Source organism: Ursus maritimus, unplaced genomic scaffold (assembly GCF_017311325.1).
Source record: "Ursus maritimus isolate PB19 unplaced genomic scaffold, ASM1731132v1 scaffold_24, whole genome shotgun sequence".
NCBI lineage: Eukaryota > Metazoa > Chordata > Mammalia > Carnivora > Ursidae > Ursus > Ursus maritimus.
Window position 1 is genome coordinate 41367 of NW_024424897.1, and position 7906 is coordinate 49272.

The 7906-nt window shown below is 57.8% G+C and overlaps 1 long non-coding RNA gene across 1 annotated transcript; it reads right to left on the minus strand.

The window, feature by feature from the left end:
• On the minus strand, positions 1–4609 carry LOC103665850. Its single transcript, XR_005837284.1, has 2 exons — positions 4292–4609; positions 1–1019 (listed from the first exon to the last, which is right to left on the minus strand). It is a non-coding gene; the product is annotated as an uncharacterized LOC103665850 (long non-coding RNA).
• Between the last annotated feature and the right edge of the window lie 3297 nt (positions 4610–7906).

Sequence of the window (7906 nt, forward strand, 5' to 3'; positions counted from 1 at the left end):
CCACTCTTAGTCTGGACTCCACTTCTCTTACTTTTCTTAACCTCTCCCCTTACTCATTTGAGCCCAAATTAACAACCACTTTTTTTCTTTTTCTTTTTCTTTTCTTTTTTTTTTTTTTTTTTACCACTTTCTTAGCCCCAGACTTCCTTACACAGTCTTTCACCAGCAAGTGCCGGGCTGCTGGGCAGCTCTGAGCAGGGAAATGGCAAGCAGCTGAAGCAGCAGGGGAAGAGGAGATGGAGGGAGGCAGAGAGGCGCAGGGGCCAGTCCCAGAGTCTGTCTGGAGAGCAAAGAGCATGTTCTCAGGGAAAGAGGCAAGATGCAAAATGTGGAGGATTAGGGTTAGGGTCACAAAGGTCAGCCCCAGGGCAGCCCCAGTGGACCTGGGCTAGAGGCTGCCACATAGCTGGGAGTCCGGCCAGACTGTGAGGGGCCAGAGCCCAGGGGAGTGTGCTTCCAGCCCCCAGAGCTTAGCCCCCAAGGGCTAGCGATTACCTGTGCCAGCCTGTGGGACGCTTTCCCCTCTCGGTGCATGCCTGTGCTGCCTGCCCCGGCTTTCACAGGTGAGAAGGCTTGACCCTGGGGTATCAGTCGAAGGACACCTAGCAGCCCCGTTTCTTCTCCCAGCTCCATGCTCTCTCCTCAGCAGACGCATGAACTAACACGCACTTCCAGATCTCAGGACCTCTCCAGACTTGTCAGAACATGGCTGGGCACGACCACATTGCGACTGTTTTCTCCTCAGAAGCCACCAGCAGTGGGGATGTCTCTATCCCGAGGTCAACAGGGCACACAGGAGTTTGTCTCACTCACCTGGAGGTTGCCGATCTTCTTCCCTTCCAAGCAGTACCCCACCCTCCTCCTCTCTTCTGAAGGAAGCAGGAAGAGGTGCGACTCCAGGGTCTGGGAATTGCTTGGAGGCTGGGAAGACCCCAGGAGCTGATGCAGGCTCTGTCAGACCACCTGACTCTTTCCCAAGTGGTTTACACAAAAGTGCGTGTTCCCGCTGCACACGAACCCTTTTGGAGAAGAGGAAACTGAGGCTGGAACAGTCTCAGTAAGTGGCCAGCACCCCCGCTGTGTGGGGCAGGGCATGGATTCCAGCCCAGGAAGCCCGGCTCCAGAGCCTGTGCTCCAAGCCCCTACGCTATAATTTGTGTCCTCCAGGGCTCCTGATATCTCGGATTTAATGTGGAAAAATGGTTCCACTCTGTCTCACCCCATACCCAAAATAAACTCAGATAGATTAAAGGCAAAAAGTATAATTATAAAAGAACTGGAAGAGAAGAGAAAAGTGCACACTCCCAGAAAAACAGGCAAGATGCAAAATCTAAGCCTTAAGGAAACAACTGACAGATTTGACTATAAGAAATCCAAGGACTTGTATGTGATGGAGAAAACACCACTAGAAAGCTAAAATGTTAAGCAAGAGACTGGGAGCAAGTATCTGCAAGGTAAGCATAAGTGTTGAGATTTATCATATGTAAAGAGCACCCACAAGTCAGTAAGAAGAAACGAACAACCCAATACAAAAGCAGCAAAGGAAAACAAAAGATACATAAAATGTCTTAATAAACACAACAAATTATTCAGTCTCCATTAATCACAGAAATGAGGAGTTGAAAAACATTTGATGACCAGATCCAGTGTTGGTAAGGTGAGGAAAAGGGGCATATTCACAAACCATGTGCAAGGGTATAAAGCAGTGATTTGGAACCTCTACTGGAAATTTAAATGCACATATCCTGAGACCCCAGCCCCATGTAAAGATGTCTGTGTTGGGATGTTTTAAGGCATACTTCTGGACACAGCAAAGTCCTGAGAACAGCCCCTTGGGGACAAGCCCCAAGCTTTCACCTTCTGGGAAAACCAGGTATCATGGAGAACTCAGAGCTTGTCTGAGAGCCTGGAGGTCCACCTTGGGCTGGGCACCTGGGAGGGGGGGTCGTCCCCACCTGCAGACCCCATATTCAGCTGCCCTGAGGGGCTATGGAGGCATGCCTGGGATGTGGTGGCCTGCCCTGGACTCTAAGGGACCACTGTTGAGTCTGGAGACGGAAGTTGGGCAGCAGGGACAAGTTCCTGCAGACAGGGCAGTAGGACCTGACCATCCTGGTCTTGGGGAGCTGTGTGTCCCTCTGTAGCACCCCACTATCAGGGCAGGCGTTCCTTCCTGTTTTGTTTCAGGGTCCCCCACCCTACCTGGCCCCTCCAGGCCTGGCTCCCATCCTAGTCCTTCACTGATGGGCCTCACTCTATCTCCTCCCCCCAGCCTTCCTGTGACCACCCATCTGGCCACTGTGTGTCCTCTGTCCCTGATGTCCTGGACCTTCCCAGAGAGCTGCCCTCTCCTCACTGCCCCAGCCAGGGCCTCCGTGCGGTCTCTGCTCAGCTCTCACAAGGACCTGACAAGGAGATGGAGGCCCAGAGAGGGTAAGAGACTCGGTGAGCTCACACAGTGAGGAGGCGACAGATGAAGAGACACACCCGCCTGGCCACGCGGGCAGCAGACTCTTAGGGGTTGGCTTGGAGCCCGGCCACAGTGAGGGCTCAGGGTGCTGGCTCGGCTGTGCTCTGCAAGCAGGTCCCCCATCCCCCACACCCTGGCACTCTGAGGTCTGTCACTTGCTCCTCCCTCTACGGGCAGGGCTCTGTGGCCACTGGGCCAGAGCTTGCGTGGGCAGCTTCATGACCCTTCTCTCTGGGCTGATTTTAAATCTCAGGGAGCCATGGCTCCTGCTGCATGCATCACATTGGAATGAACTGTGGTGGCTCTGCCTTCCGGAGACTTCCGTCTCTGATTTATACACGCTATCAGGCAGTTATCCGATCCAGATGCCTGAAATGCGCTTTGCACTCTGACCATCCTGGACAGGGGTGGGCGGCCTGGGCAGGGTTCCCGTCTCATGAATCAGGGAGCAGGGTCTGGGGAGGGGCAGCCCCCCTTCCCTGGGAAATAGTGTGGGACTTGTTCCAGGTGCTTTTCCAGCCCCAGTGCCTCTGGGCCCCAGGGAAGGCGTGTGGAGCTAGTGGTGGGGTGTGGGGGCGGGGCTGCCGTCCAGCCTCCCTCCAGCCTCAGGTTCCTGACCTACACATGGGTACTGCCTGTCCCTCCTCACTCACCCAAGTACCATGGGGCCCAATCAGCCCAGAAAGGACCCTCTGCCCACCAAGAGCTTATGAGGCCATGGGCCAAGTGCTCAGTGGTGGGTGGATATGGGACAATTGGCCACATTGGGCCCTCCTGCTGAGACCACCCCTGTGTGGGGCCCTGGTGTGTGACATGGTGCTACAGGGCCACCCTGTACTCCTGTTCCCTCTATTTCCAACCTGGACCTCTGAACACTTCCAGAAGCTGCCCCTTCCCTCCACCCTTACCTATCATCTCTCTCCTGGCGGCCCCCATAAGGTACTCTCCATGGGGAAGCCACAGGGACACTGTGAACACCTGGGCCAGATGGCATCTCCTGTGTTGGCTTCTTCCCAAGGCACCCAGTTCAGAGTCAAAGCCACACCCTCTACGGCCCAGCACCTCGCCAGATCGCACACATCCCCCATGGGCCTACAGCACCCCACACATCCCCCTGGGGCTCAGGGGCCTACATGACTACCCCTCTCATGGCATTGACCAGGCCTGGTCTTCATGGCACAGCCAGGTTTGAGAAGGACAAACGGAGGCTACTTCCCTCTGGCCGTCATGGAAGCTGACCGGGACCATCATGGTGCCACCACAACTTGGTGGCCTGGGAACCTGCCCCCTTCACACACTCATCAGCTGGAGGCCCCAAGGGTGCCAGTGCCCTGATGGCCTGGGCCTCCCTCATCCAGGACCCACCCACCTGAGCCTCCCTCCCTCCCTTTCTCCCACTGTGGGTCTACTGCCTGGCCTGCTCCTGCTCACCGGGCAGATGAGACTGCCCCCACCCCGCCCCTCACAAGCAGCCCTGGGCCAGTCCTTGAATGACACCACCACTGCCCGGATCATGGAATCGTGGCGTGAATTCCTGGATGGGCTGCTGAAGAGCCCACTGTGTGCCCACACCTGGTCAGACAAAGATGGAGGGGGATCCCCAAGGGGAGGGAGGGTGTCAGAAGAGGTGACCCAGCAGGCAGGGACATAGAGTGGGGCACTCACCCACCCACATGCCCACCCCAGCCCTGCCCAGCAGAAGGCACAGTCCTTCCCACTGGGTGATGCCAGGTGCCCACCCCTCTGCAGAGCAGCCTCAGTGAGTGAGGGGTACCTGGCCTCCCGTCCACCCCCAAGTCAGGGCACCCCAGGCGACCTTACCTGGTGTTCTCAGATGAGCCAAATCTCAGAGCCTCCAAGGGCAGGCAGGATTTGGCCGGGCCTCAGATACGGTCCCGGAACTTCAAGAGTAAAATACCATTTAGGTTAACACAGACCAGAGCCCATTTCCCACCCCAAACCAAGGTTGAAGGCGACCTCTCATCCCCAGCTAGGGGTGTGTCTGCAAAGAATGACCACAAACTGGGGTCATGTCCCAAAGACATAGGCCCCAGTTTCCTCCAATGGCGTGACCACAGGGCCTGGGGGAGGGGCTGGGAGGACTGGGGGAGCCCAAAGCAGCGAGTGCCAGGGGTGCCCCAGGCCGGGGGCGGGGGGGTGTCCTGCTGGGAATGAGGCAGGGTCTGGGTGTTGGAGGACCTGGCCACCGAGATTCCTTTCTGAGGCCGCGTGGGTCCCTCCATATTCACCAGCTGCTGGAGCTTCTGCAGCTTCAGTCTTCCTTCCTCACGGGCTCAGACCAGCCCTGCCCTGTGGGAGGAGCCCGCACTGGCAGACTGCCCTGCCAGGCCAGGCAACACTGGCCCACGGTCCTGAATTCCATCAAAGAACAACAAACTGACATTCCAGCTGAACCCAAACTTGCCTAAATTCCAACCCTGGAGCCCATCTCAGGTTCCCTGTCCCTAGAGGAAGGTGCCGGCCTCCACGCAGAAACAAAGACCCCTGACTGGCAGGGTCTCTGTCCTGAGGCCATACCTGGCCCCCACCCAGGACCCCAGCCCATGCCCTAACCCTCCACCCAGGCTCTTCCTGCACCTCACAAGGGCCTCACCATCCTCCCTGGGCTTGTGACCCACAATCAGGCAAGTTTTTCAGCAGCCCTGACACAATCTATAGTAGGGCTGGGGTCTCCCAACCCTGCCCCACCCAGGAAGCAGGTGTTTCCCCAACTTGCCTAGCCATTCTTGCAAACCTTGCTTCTCATGCCCAAGGTGAATGACCCCCTGAAATTTAGAGGGTCTTTCGGGATTTGTGCCCTGACCTTGACCTCAAATCTCATACCGCAGCCAGAAAACCCCCTCCTCTCCCATGCCCTGCCCAGCCCCAGAAGGCCTCCAGCCTCACCTGAGTCAGATCTCTTCCTGGCTCTATGGAATGGTGGTCATGCCCAGCTCATCCGAGAGGTGCCCAGGCTGAGAGGGGTGCAGGCTTACTGGGAAGTGGCTTTTAACCTCATCCCAAAGGGTGTGCCCTTGGATCTGCTGGACCTGGCCACACTGTCATGTCCATCACCTGGGTTGGGCGGGGCAGATACTGGACTCTGCCAATGTTTGAAAGCAGCTGAGGCCTCAGGAGGCCACGGGGCCCCCAGGCCCTGCTTGGGAACCTTGCCAGGCCTACCCAGGCCCCAGGGATGGGCGTGGTGCCAGAGAAGGTACCCCTTGTCACCATGGCAGTGCCCACGCACAGTGTGCTGACTCCAGAATGCCCTTGGGGGTGAGGCACAACCCGGCCCCCTGCCCCAACTTCTACCGTTGTAGCTGCAGCCCTGCCCACCTACCCTGCACCTGTGGGCCATGCTCTGCCACCCCTGCTCTGAGGTCCTCAAGTGCACCGTGGGCCTCCTCATTCTTTGGCCTCTACTCCGTCCTGAACTCAGAAGCCCCCAGCTCCAGCCGAGGCCATGCTCCAGGCAGAAACTCATCCTCCCAGCATTACGTGGGGGTTTGGGGACGTGCACAGACAGAGCTCACAGGGGGCCTCAGGTCCTTCCCATCTGTGCAGGAGCCAGGGTCTGAATGCCAATTGCCAGAGCACAGAGCAAGGCCTGGCTGACAAGGAGCCAGCTGGAGCTCCAGTGCTGTCTTTGGAACCTCTGAGGAGAGTATCTATCCTCAGGACTCCTCCAAGGGTGATGTTGGTCAAGAAATCCAATCCTAAAGCATGAGGGCCTCTGTTGCCACCCTTTGCCTCCTGACTTGGGTAGCACCAAGTCCCGGGCTCCCGGGGCAGCTCCTCCAGAGGTCCTGAGAAGACGTTCAGGGAACCAGACAGCGAGGAGGCCAAGTGAGCCTGGGATCTGGGCACTTCGCAGGGGGGCTGCTAGGGAAAGACCCTCGTCAGAGTCTCCACCCCCCGAGGCAGGGCTGACAGAGGATGGGCTGTCCGGACTGGACCATGAAGGGCAGACAGGGAAGGACGCAGTCACATGGCTGGGGGAGCACCCCTGTTTCCAGGACAAGAAGATGGTTTCAATCCCGGCAATCCTGTTCACTCTCATGGGGACCTCACAGTTTTTTATTTCAGGACATTCACATGTGTTAAAACAGGAAATAAAGTATGTGAGAAACAGCATCCCCCACACACTCCCGGGGCCGTAGGCTCTTCCTGCAGCCTCAGCCCCACCCGCCTCCACACAGCCCTGGGGAGGGACCCCCAGGCATAGCCCACGTCCTGTCCAACCCCTGCATTCCTGGGCTGCTTGTTCTCTGAAGCATTTTAACACGTGCACAGACGCACACATACGCACACACACGTATGGGCACACACATACATGCTTGCATACACGCACCAGGGCTGGGCTCCGAGGTCCTGTGTAGCAGCCGGCACTGTGTGGGCTCACAGGGCACAGTGGTAAAGGTGGGGGGTTGTGGTTGGAGTTTTGAGCAATTCTGGCCAGGGCTCGTGTGCAGTGCATGACGCTTCCCAGGCCGGGATCCCACCCATAGCTGCCATCCCGACACACAGAGGGGCAGAGGTCTGCCCAGGGTCCCACAGCTGGTGAGCACAGGTCTGTCCCACTCTGCAGCTGGGTGTCTGGGACCAGCCTGGTGGGGAAATGTGATCCATAACTTTCCATCTTTCTTAGACCCACTCAGGCCTGGGTGTGACTGTACAGTTGAGCTCGGTCACAAATGCTGGGGGTCTGTCATCACCCTCTGTGGAGCTGACCCTAGTCGTCTCACCTCCCCTTCTATTTGGGAAACACAGTCATAAGTGCCACTTGCCTCTTTCCGGGACCATGTTGTTGAAGCAGCCGGCATGGCCACACTGCTGTCCGAAACCCACACTGACCACGGTGTCTGTCCCAGAGAGGGCTCCGGCCCCCCCTGACGCTCCAAGTGGCCGGTGTGATGGGCCAGGGTGTCGCAGGCCTCAGGAGGCAGTATGTTTTGACTACCTGTTCCAATTCCGACTCGATCATCCTGGAGGCTCTGAGGCCTCTGACTGAGGTCAGGCTGCCCAGGAACTCTTGGGCACTGGTGGACTTGGGTAGGTGGCTTTTGTGGACTCACCTCCCTGGCAGCTGCCCTGTGTTATGCCCCCACTGCCCACCACCCTTGCCACATGGAAGTGCCCCAGCCGGCTTATGGCCCCAGGAATGGCTATCCCTGGAGCCTGTCCTCTCCTCTTCCTGTCCCAGCAGGGCCTGGTTTTCCCCCCTTGCGGCCTCAGCATCTGGCACCTCCATGCGCCTCTGTAGGTGGAAGAGATTTTAAGGAGGATGGACAGGGAGGGAAATGACCAGAGGTGGGGGGACATCCCTCGGTCACAGGACCCCCCCGTCCCCCTAGCCCACTGTTGAGGACCTCTCTCCAGAAAGCATACTGCTTCAGGAACACCCTGTCAAGGCCAGCTAGAGTAAGGAGGACA